This window comes from Protopterus annectens, chromosome 6.part0, assembly GCF_019279795.1.
Source record: "Protopterus annectens isolate FY-2018-M chromosome 6.part0, PAN1.0, whole genome shotgun sequence".
Lineage (NCBI taxonomy): Eukaryota > Metazoa > Chordata > Ceratodontiformes > Protopteridae > Protopterus > Protopterus annectens.
Window position 1 is genome coordinate 1,740,615,986 of NC_056737.1, and position 12,527 is coordinate 1,740,628,512.

The window sequence follows — 12,527 nt, forward strand, 5'->3', positions numbered from 1 at the left end:
GTTATTAATACTCAGGAACAGAACACAGTTGCAGTTTTAGAAAGTGAAGAGGAAGAAGAGGAAAATTTGAGACAGTAGAAGAACAAAATGCTGAAAAATCAATTAGTGGAATACGTAGGAGAAGGAAAAGAAAAAAAGATCTTGAAATAAAACACAAAAAATGGAAAGGATAAAATAGGAATTTTAGCATTAAGTGTGAATAGCATTAGAAATGAAATAAGTGGTTTGGTGGTGGTGGAATGGTGTAAACATAAAAAATGGATGCTTTTTGCTTGCTAGATACCAGATATAACAAAAAAAAAAGAATACACACAGTATGAGGGGGCCAAATATTTTGATCAGTAGTAAACCTTTTGTTTAGAAGGGAGCGAATAAGAAAGTGAAATAAAGACATGGAAATTGATATAAATGAAATAGAACTGGAAACATAGCCGGCTTTAGGCATAGGCCAACCAGGTGGCTGCCTAGGGCACTGCTGTAGTAGGGGCGCTTTTCCAGTATTTATTTAGTGTAGGTACAATAGGATGGGGACACTGGGTGGTGTGGTGGGGGGTGTCGTGGAGTCCTTTTGCTTAGGGCACCAGTTGACCTAAGGCCTCTCCTGACTGGAAAGGAAAGGTTGGTATAAATATAATGAAAATGACCTATCATATTCATCCTTGGGAAAATGGGGGTGGGTAAATACAGAAAAGCAATAACAAAAACGTATGAAATATTTGAATCCTTTTTTGAAACCATTGATTTTCTATGGCATTTATCATTGGGAAAACTGCCAATGAAATGTAACATGAAATATAAAATGATGGAAAAAAGAATGCGCAGTAGCTGTAATTATACCATGACATTGTTTTTTGTATTGTAAGAAAAATTATGTTTTTTGAACATTATTCATAGGTTCATAGGTTCATAGGTTTATACTAGGCTATCTGCCCTAAGGCATTTATAAGCCTAGCCCAAAATTTTGTGGCTTACGCCACCCCTTATGTTAAAAAGTACTGTACCCATTAGTTTGTTGTGCCTCTGTCCAGCAGTGACACAGAGATGATTCCCGGGGTAAACCTACGATCTCCCATCCACCGGTCAAGATTTCTCTTGAACAGAGCCAGCGAGGTGCTCTGCCTCACATGGACCGGGATTTTATTCCACAGCATAGGGAGTCTCTGGGTGACAAATCTATCCCTCCAGCATGTCCTATTTATATCCGTGCTAAGGTTTAAGTCACTTGCTCTAGTGGATCTGGTAGATTTGGATTTTTTGAGGTGGAGCATGTCCATTAATTCCGGGTTGGACATGGCCTTGTATGTCAGGCACAGGTCACCTCTGAGCAGGCGGTATGCGACTGAATAGAGCTGGAGTTTCTTCAGTCTGGCAGCATATGACAGATTTTGGAGTCCCTTTATCCTTTTGGTGAGGAACTTTTGGGGTCTCTCCAATTGCTGCAGGTGTCGGGTGAGATGCATCCTGAATGGGGCATTGTACTCGATCATTGGTCTGATAAGTGAAGAGTACAGGGGAACAATGACCTCACTTGATCTGGATGTGAATCCCTTCATGATCAGGTGGGCAATGTAGAAGGTCTTTCTAACCACTTTAGCAATGTGAGTGTCAAAAGAAAGGCCACTGTCAACCTGGGTCCCCAGGTCCCTGATAACCTCTTCTGTGCTTAGTGGATTGCCACCTATATGGTAGCTTGGGGTTACCTTGTTTTTCCCGAAGGGTATGACTATACATTTTTTGGCATTTAACTTCAGGCCATGGCTCTGGCACCAGCTATCAGTTTTCGTGAGACCCCTCTGAAGGATATCTGTGTCCGATGTACTTTCCACTATGGCGGCCAGTTTGCAGTCATCTGCAAACTTTGTCAGCCATAGTCCTCCTATGTTTGCCTGTACTTCTGAGAAGTAGATGCCGAACAACAGGGGGCCAAGGACTGAGCCCTGTGGGACACCACTTGTGACCGGCTTGGAGTCTGACATGGCGCCAGCAACTCTAACCCTGTGGGTTCTGTCCTTTAGTCAGTTTGCAACCCATCTTGTGACATATGGGTTTACATTTAAGCTGGTAAGTTTCTCTATAATACCCGAGTGGGGTATTGTGTCGAAAGCTTTTGCAAGGTCAAGGTAGGCTGTATGGACTGCCTTTCCCTCATCAATGGCCTTGGTGACTGTTTCGAAGAAGTTGACCAAGTTCAAAAGGCATGATCTGCCATTGACAAAGCCAAACTGGGTCAGGTCCAATGTCTGCAAGTCCCCTATGCCTTTGTTTATGAGTTCCATTATGATCTTCTCCATAGCTTTGCAGACCAGGCTTGTTAAGCTTATGGGGCGGTAATTACCAGGGTCCGTAGAGGCACCGCCTTTGTGGAGTGGGACCACAGTTGCCGTATGCCACTCCTTGGGCACGTATCCTGTGGTAAGACTAAGATTAAACAGCTGCCTTATGTGTGGGTTTAGTTCCTCATTGAGTTCGTGTAGCACACAGCCGGGGACACCATCCGGTCCCATTGATGCTGTGTTTTTAGCTTTAGAGAGAGCAGCTTTCACCTGCGCATTTGAGATGTCTGGGAGGCTACACTCCACTGGGATAGTTATCTCTCCTTTTGGGGGAGGGGGGTGAAGTTTGCACTGAAACTGTCTGCCAGTATGTTGGCAATGTCTGTGGGTTCAGTGATTTTTGTATCATTTTGGACTAATTCTGAGCATATCTGGGAGTTTCCACCCAGGTTTCTAACATAGCTGAAGAAGGCCTTATGATTGTCTTTTGAATCTATGGCAATTTTTCTCTCAAAGTTGGCCTTGGATGATTTTATGAGTGCTCATATTTTTTTACTAATAATGATCAAGGGTGTCTTCTCTTTTATGGATTTTGCTCTATCATGTAACAGCTTTCTCCTCTTATTGTAAAGTTTGTTTATGGCTGGGGTCCACCAGACTGGACGTTTGCCCTTGGTGGAAAGAGTCTTGGTTTTATTAGGGATTGCCTGATCCATACAGTCCTGGAGGTGTTTGTAGAAGGCATTTGTAAGGGCTTCTGCAGCTTGGGTTGTGGTTTCCACTGGCTCGGGGGCCTTGAAGGATACCACACCAGTCTTGAGTAGTGTGAAGTTTGCTTTAGAGAAGTTCTTCACTGTGGTCATTTTTGTTTGGGGTAGGGGCGGGATGTGGATTTCCAGTGAGATTAGTTTATGATCTGATCTCACCAATGAGGGATATACTTCCGGTGTGGAGCATTTTGTGCCCATGTTTGTGATGATGCGATCTAGTATATTTTTTCCTCTTGTGGGAACAGTGACTAGTTGTTCCATGGCATTTAAATTTATGAACTCCAGGAACCTTTGGGCTAGAAAGTTGGGGCTTGAGTAATGTTCCCAGTCTATATTCAGGTAGTTGAAGTCACCCAATATAATGGTGTTTGGAGATACATTTATACCCTCCAGTGTCTTCAGGAAAGCTGTGTGGGGTTCCTGAGTTTGAGAGGGTGGCCTGTAGAATGCTACAAATTTTAGAGCAGTTTTGCCTATGGTTAATTGCACCTGGATGGTTTCCGATGCTTCGTGCATTGCCACCAACCTGGAGGTGTGGGTATCCTTGATGAATATGGATACACCCCCTCCTTTTGTGGTGTGGTCTGGGTTTTGGGGCCGAAACGCATGATATGAGCTAAAACCTGATAGTGCCGGGGTGCTCTCAGGAGCCTTGAACCAGGTTTCAGTCACAGCACAGACATCGATGTTCTCCATACTGAGAAGGGCCTCGAGTGCGTGCATTTTGAGATTCATAGATGTTTATGACTACAAAGTATTAAAACATTGATATGGATATGGTGCTGTATGGAAAATATAAGGTTGGGAGTGAAAAAGAAATTGAAAAATGGGATAGAATTGTATTCATTGCTATTTGGTGTTTATGGAAAAGAAATTGTGAAGGACTGTATAGCGAAAGAAAAGATAATGAGGAAGTAATATGCATTATAAAGAAATGATTATGGCAGAAGGTGTCGGGGTATGACATGGTTGTTGAATATATTTAAGGAAGTGAATATTTAAAGCGATTTATTAAGGTGTATAATGTGTGATATAAAGTGTAAATATAATGAATGTGTTAATAATGTAAGAAAGATGGAAATATGTTAATATAATAACACAACCTTTACTCATTGGCGCTGCCAGCTTGACATGACAGGGCAGATACTGCAGCAAGGAAGACTTCAAAGATGGAGGAGAGAAAGGGAGTCTGACAGTAAAATGGAGCAAGAGAATATGGAAATTATTGTTATTGCAGATTGTGAGGAAGTTGTGGTTGCAACACTGAAAAAAGGAGGTTTAGATACACAGACTTTGATGGATTAATGAACCAGAGCGATCCAGGAAACAGTGTACATGTGACATGGTAGAAAGAGTGTTTACTGAGGGAGCAAACAAGAGCAGTTTGTGGAATCAGAGGAGGAAGGCAGACTATCTGCAGTATTTTTGGCTAGTAGAGAAACTAGGTTTAAAGGTCTACATTAGCGATAGGGTTTTAACAAGAAGTTGCTGAAAGATTAACTTTTACAGAAGCAGTGAAAAAGATCAGCATCCAGACTGGAAATATTGAAGCAAGCAGGAGAGCACAGGAAGGAGGACAACAGACTAAAAGAAAACAGCCAGTGGTAAGAATTAAGATGAAAATTATTCAAAATGTAGACAGATATAAAGCACTTAAATGTAAAACCCAAAAACGGACCAGCACTTACAGGATAATAAACTGATATTTATTGCTCCATAATAATACAAACCACCATATCAGCAGAGATAAAAAGCTCTGCTGAAGCAAACCGGTTTCGGCTAATGTTAGCCTTTATCAATGCTTCGTATAAAGTAAATTCAAACTTCCACCATATTGAAACCTTTATATAGTCTATCTCTTAAAGAGATATGACCCATTTGTAAACAGAATATTAATGTTAAGATTACAAAGTACACATTATAACACCAATACTCATGTTGGACAAAAATATATATCTCCTACAAGATTATGTCATATTACAAATGTAAAGATATAAACACACAACTGCATATGTATATTATCATGTGCAGATGATGTGAAACAATAACAATATGGATACCATGCCCCTCAAATGTAATACTAACATAAATACATATATAATTGGCATGTATTATTTGATGATATAAATAATACTAGCCATAATAAATAATTTTATCTTACATATTTGCATGGTTATCAACATAGTTTCAAAAAATAAAATAAAATACAATGAATATATTTAACTCAATATATTGGTTCTAATGTGTTTAGTCCTGGCTTGAAAAGACCCCCTAACCTAATAATCCATTTGTTCTCCATATCGTTGAGTTTCTGATGCCAACCTGCTTTAAATTTGCGATGTAAAATAATTCTGTCTATAATGACAAATGTAAAAATAGCTGAAGGGTGTTCCAGAGTGTGTTTATATAAAGCATTGGTGGTACGTCTATTCCTAATGGCACTCATATGTTCACATATTCTCAGTTTGACAGACCTAGAGGTCTGTCCAATGTAAAATGCTGAGCAATTACAAGTAGCCAAATATATGGCCCAATCAGAACTGCAATTAGCAAATATCCTGATATCAAAAACCTGAGATGTATTTTTACTAGAAAATTCCCTGGTTTTAGGCATAAATTTGCAGAAAGAACAATGGCCACATGGAAAGTTGCCTTTAAGTATTTGTCCTCCTAAAGTAGTTTGTAAAAAATTATGCGGAGTATATCTCTTGTAGTGAGTGAAAAAAGAGTTTAAGTTCCTACCTCTGCGGTAGGAAAAGGAACATTGTTCAGGTAATATACGATGCAAAATTTCGTGTGACCATAAAATGTCCCAATGTTGATTGATTATCTCAATAAACCGGTTAGTGTTGGCCCCATATGTGGTTACTAACCTCAAAATAGATTTATTCTTTGGCACTGACTGAGACTGTTGCTTTCGTTTGTATTGCAATAATTCTGAGCGTGGTAAATTATTGACAGTCTTCAGAGATTTAGAAATGTTATGTGTGTGATACCCACGATCAACAAATCTATTAAATAAATCATCACAAAAAAGAGAACAATCATGTGAAGAGGAGCATATCCTTCTCATTCTCATGAATTGAGATTTGGGAATATTCTGGATGATGTGGCGTGGATGACAGCTATCCGCATGTAACAGAGTGTTATACTGAGGAAATTTCCTATGAACAGATGTAGCTAGAGTATTATCCTCAAGTCTCGTAACCAGAACGTCCAAAAACACAATGCTTCCATGTTCAATATTAGCTGTAAATTTGATGCCAAAGGAATTATCATTTAGATACCCCACAAAATTACAAAGTTGTTCTTTGTTTCCATGCCACACCATCCAACAATCGTCCAGATATCTCCTCCAAATATCTAAATACGGAAGGAGTGCATTATGTTGTGTATCATATATATATGTAGCCTCATAATACCCCATAAAAAGATCCGCATATATGGGGGCAAAGGAAGCCCCCATTGCTGTTCCATTGATTTGCCAATAAGCTTTACCATTGTAATAGAAGATGTTTCTGCACAGTACAAATTCGGTAAGTTTGGTCAAAAAGTTGTTAAATTCCATTGAATATAAATTTGATTTGTACAGCCAATAGGAAACAGCCAGGATACCTAATTCATGTGGTATACTAGTATATAATGAGGCTACATCAAGAGTGCACAACCACCAAGAGGATTCTAGTTGTGAATCATTGACTATATTCAGGAATTCCGTAGTGTCCTGAATACGTGATCTAATCTGAGTCAACAATGCTTTTAAATATTGTGTAAGGAAGGCTGATAGAGGTTCAGTTAGAAATCCACACCCAGATACAATGGGCCTACCTGGGGGATTATGAGCATCCTTGTGTATTTTAGGTAACAAATACAGGTATTGTGGAGTAGGTTCCTCCACCTTCAACTGTTTAGCTACCTGTTCAGTGATTACCCCCTGGTTAATGGACACTTCCAAGAACCTGTCAATTTCTTCCTTAAAGCGTGGAGTGGGATCAACATTTAACTCTCTATAATAACTAGAATCAGATAATTGACGAAGAGCCTCATTGGTGTAAGCTTGATGGTCCATAACCACAATTGCGCCCCCCTTGTCAGCCGTAGTAATAACTAACTGATGATTGTTTTTAAGTTCTAACAAAGCCTGTCTTTCCATGGAAGTTAAATTATTAAATTGCGGTTGATACACATTGGCAAAATGTAGTTCTTTCATAATGCATTCCCTAAAAATAGAAACATGTTTGTTCATGGGAGGAACAAAAGATGATTTTCCAAATTTAAATTCAGTTGATCTTTGAGAATCATCATCTGAAAAAAATATTTTGAGGTTTAGAAGTTTACAAAAATCATTAACATCATTTAATAAATCACTTTCAGAAACCACAGAACTGGGGACAAAATTCAATCCTTTATTTAGAAGTGTAATCTGGACAGGGGAAAGAACAGTCGAAGAAATATTATAAACATTGTTGGTTATTTTATCATTTTTTTTCAACAGATTCTGTAAGGTTGGGGTATTTAAACCTAGATCTGTGTTTTCAGCCCCCCCTCCTCCTACCCTTTGATCTAAAGGGGGCAACTGTCTTCTTTTGGCTACTGGGGACGCCTGGCGTGAGGACACTTCTCCATCAGTAGCCGAAGAAGTTTCCTCTTCAGAAGTAAAATCTGAGGAAATATTATGATGTCTAAGAATGGACCTGGGTCTCTTTTTGTTATTATTACCCCTCTGAATAGTTTTTTGTTCACTAAATATGATTGTTTTTTTGGCTGACGAAGGGTTTCCCTTTTTCATAATCCATAAGGTCACGCTGAAATTTATTAATTTTACATTTCATCAATTGTTTTTCAAGGGTGCACAAATCCTTGGCCAAATCAGAAACCTGCTGAGAGTAGTATTCTTGCTTATTAAATTGTTCAGCCTCCACACACAAACTTTGGATATCTGAAAGATTTGACGTAATAATTCTGTCATAATATTTTAACAAACATTCTACAAATAACATGGAAGATGAATGTTGAGCTTCAGCCCAGTCTTTGGATAACTCGTTATCAATCTGTGCCACTAAAGGTTGTAGGCGTACCCTCAACCCCCTAGGTGTTATATCCTTAGCTTGATAAGCTTTAAAAAGTTTCATGTGCCATACATTAGATCGCAAAATCTTCATCTGTCTTCCAAGTTTTGTAAAAACATAACTACATTTCTGTTGGTCATTAGTTGTAGCATTGGACATATGAGAACCCACATTAGTGGTCAGGCCAAACACCTCAAGGTTATCCCTATCAGATGCTAACCCATGTAAAATTTCATTAAGGTCCATATTAAGATGATCCCAAGAAAAATCAGGACTTGCAAATTCTTGAGACAGCCTCAAACAGGAGTAGTTTATTATTAGAAATATATATTTATATTAAAAAATCATAAGAAAATCTGATCCAAGGTATCTGAGAATGTCTGGATGGTTGTAGTCACTACACCAACACTAACCATCTATTATTAGAAGGCCAATTATTATAAGTGACCAATCTGTGAATTATATAGACCAACCAAATATTAACTTTGAATAATGAAGTAACAATAATCCAATGCACCATTGGATCCAAAATGCTAAAAGTCATATATAAAACATATGTCCCAATGAACCAAGACCACAACCAAATGTGGTAACTGGTTTGACATTCATCTCAACCAGTATCCTGGTGCTGATAGTCAACCTACCAACATCAAAAGAAACACAACCCGCTAAATATACCAATTGTAATTTAAATAGAATAATGATATAATTCGTTCTTCATCCCATTGGGACTGCTTGATGTTATCAAAAAAGCTGAATCAAATATTCATAACTAGATCGACCATCGTCTCATCTAGTACTTATATTCTCTATGTTGAAAAAATAATTCACCTTAGCCAAAATATGTAGGTCACCTTAGATAGATTAAAAATATATATTATGGTAGTGTGGTATGAAATACTGACTACCCACAACCAGACAAAAACCTTGACAGATTATATTAATAAAACTACTTCCCAGTGAGGATGTCCCAAAAAAAGGGGACATGCCCAAAATAAATTATACTCAATCTGAATGACATAAGGCCAGGCCCATGATACGAGATAATGTCCAAAAAAACATATTATGAAACAACTGTTATCCTAAACCTATATATGTTATGACCAACAGAAAGACTAGTATATGATTGATTATATGTTAACCTACAAACCTTGAATCATAAAATGTGTAAAGCGTATAAAATACAAAACCTACGCATTAACCTAACCTGTTATTGAATCTGTTATAAAAATAGGATGGCCCCTGTTGAAAAAAACAGGAATCATAATGCCTATTTAAATCAAAACACATTAAGCTGAACAAATTAGAACACAGCTCTATTATTCATGCAGATTGTTAGCCAAAACAAAAGCACAGTTTGTATACTAAGAGTCAAAAAAAATGTCCGTTCCCAATTGAAGAAAATGAAAATATAACAGGCACGCCTAAGCACTGTGCCAACTTGGCAAACTGTCAATAATAATAAGTTCCACAATCTTAAACAGTTTCTTCAACAGTTTTTTCAATCACTTAATTATCCACTCTACAGACTCCAAAACCACAGGAGAAGATGATATAGCTTGACCCCGAGATGAATATCCGCCAAACATATGCTGAACTGCCATTAGTCATGTGTAGATGTTACATCCTTGACTCGAGAAAATGATGTAAGACCAAAAAGAATTATAGTCACGTGTTAAAAAACACAAAATATGGAATGGCCAATAAGTAGTATAGAATATTCACAAATATGAATTTGTTAATCAATAAACAGTCAATAAACCGTCAAAATGGCGGACCACCCTCAAGGCTCATAGAATAAACAAGTCCCACAGTACCTGAGAGTGAAAAGCACACATTTCTGTAAACTAGTCGGCCAAAAAATAAACTGACGGCAAAAGATGTTGATTCGTGGCTGTCTCGTCACAATGTGAAACCACCTTCCATAAACGAGGCCCAACGATGTATTTCCCAAGTTGACTAAAGACAGAACATGTCCGGAGCAACCCCAGCAAAAAAATATTCTTTCAGCAGGAGAAGGACTTCAGAAAAAACCAATGTCATGAAAAGAATCAAATAGAATATAATACTTCTATCGACAATAATCCAAATGAGGCGATATCCAAAAGAGAAGACTGGTGGAAAAGAGCAGCAATCCAGGCGTCCCCAGCGCGAAAGAAGAGACTTGCGACTGCAACCAAACCAAACAAAGTATCACGCACGTGGGACTGGCGTGCACGGTCCCAAAAAGAACTGAAATGTAAAACCCAAAAACGGACCAGCACTTACAGGATAATAAACTGATATTTATTGCTCCATAATAATACAAACCACCATATCAGCAGAGATAAAAAGCTCTGCTGAAGCAAACCGGTTTCGGCTAATGTTAGCCTTTATCAATGCTTCGTATAAAGTAAATTCAAACTTCCACCATATTGAAACCTTTATATAGTCTATCCCTTAAAGAGATATGACCCATTTGTAAACAGAATATTAATGTTAAGATTACAAAGTACACATTATAACACCAATACTCATGTTGGACAAAAATATATATCTCCTACAAGATTATGATTAAGATATCCTTAAGATATAAAGCACTTGACAGTATAATTGTACCACTTGGGTTTAAACCGCAGGATATCACAACACTGATACATCTGGGATAGAGGATTTCTGTGAGGTAACTTTTGCTTTGCTGGAGAAGTTTATATGCAAAGTGGAAAAGAAAAAAAAATGACTGTCCCGTGGACAGAATTTAGCAGAGCAAATGAGGGGGAAAAGGACTTAAAACTTATTCTGTAACCAATGTTAACAATCTGCATGAAATAAAAAAAAAGTCTTTCATGCAAGAAGTGTGTGGACAGCAGGGTAGGGGGTTTGGACAAATTTAATTACATGTGAAGGAAAGGTTGATTTAAATGCAATTGGCATGAATGTTAAAAGAGATACTGTAAGATACTGAGGGCAACCAAAAGCATTGTGGGACAAAAGATCATTTAGATTTTAGAGCAAGGAATGAATTAAGAAAAGATGCCATTACTGTGGAGAAACAGTTCATACAGCTGGGAATTGTTTACCTAAGTCTAGGAAATTTAATAATTTAAGTAATTTTGGAAGGCTTGTTCGTTGATACAAGAAAAAAAGGCTACAGAAAGAAAAACGCTTTCTAGATAAATCATAGTCTGATCTGATGGCACATGTACAGATAACAGGGAAGAGAATGAAGTGATAGTAGATAAAAACGCTATTCATAATATTGAAACAATAACTAAGAAGTACAGATGTAAAATACGTTTGATATATTACATAGTGATAAGGGGAAAAGGGATATAGAAACAGGTAAAGACAATGAGCAGGAGAAAGTAAAATCCTTTGGAGAAAGAGTGAAAGAAAAAAGGAAAATAAAAGTTGCAACCACAATGAATGCAAGAAAAAAAAAGTTTCAGTGCTAGGAATGAATGTAAACAGAATTAGAAATTAAGCTTGTGGTTTGACAGCAACAGAATAGTGCAAAAAAAGCAAACATGCACATTATGGGCCAAATTCCAAAAGAATTGCTCTGAGTGTAAGTGGTCATTTATGCTGAATCAAGCTCTATATGTTTCCAAGTAAAATGTAAGCGTAAATAATGGATATATATTTTCTTTTTTCAGTTTTATTTGAGGTACAAGGTATAATCATGTGAGCAGCGGTATAATTTATAATAGAAAAGAAGAAAGGGCGTTATATCTCAAAAACTTTATTGTATGCCTGGCATCTAAGAATTTGTTCTGAATAATTAAAAGGCACGCTCATGAAATGGAGAAAATATGCTGTGAAAAATGTTGAACGCGAAATATAAGACGATATGGAATAAAGAGAAAGAAAAAAAATTAAAGATAGAAATTAAAGAATACATGAATAAAATGAGGTTATGCAAAATACTGTAGACTGTAAAACATTACATTAAGACAAAGGAATTATATAAAAATATAGTGGAGATTTTGCATTTACTGTATCCATACAAAGAGTAAAGGGAAAATATTAAAAGTTATTAAAGAAAGAAGGAAAAGATTTGAGTTTTGTGAATCAAGAATTTTTTGTGGAGATTATTGCTGAATATGTTACTTGTAAAATGAAATATAAAGTATTAGAAGAGAGAAAATGTAAAAAATGTAATGTAAAAGAAACTGCAGAGCATTTTCCTGAACTATATCAATAATAAAAATGGGGGGGGGGGTTAAATGAATACAATTGGAATTGTACTATATGGAATGTATGTTGAGCACATCAAAAGGGAAATTGAAAAATGGGATAGGATTGTGTTTATTGCTGTACAGATGTTATGGAAAAGGAAATGTGGAAGCTTATTATATAACAAAAATACAGAACATGAAGATGTGTTGAAGGAAATAAAGTGATTTTTTTGGAGAAAGGGAATGAGTGGATAAATA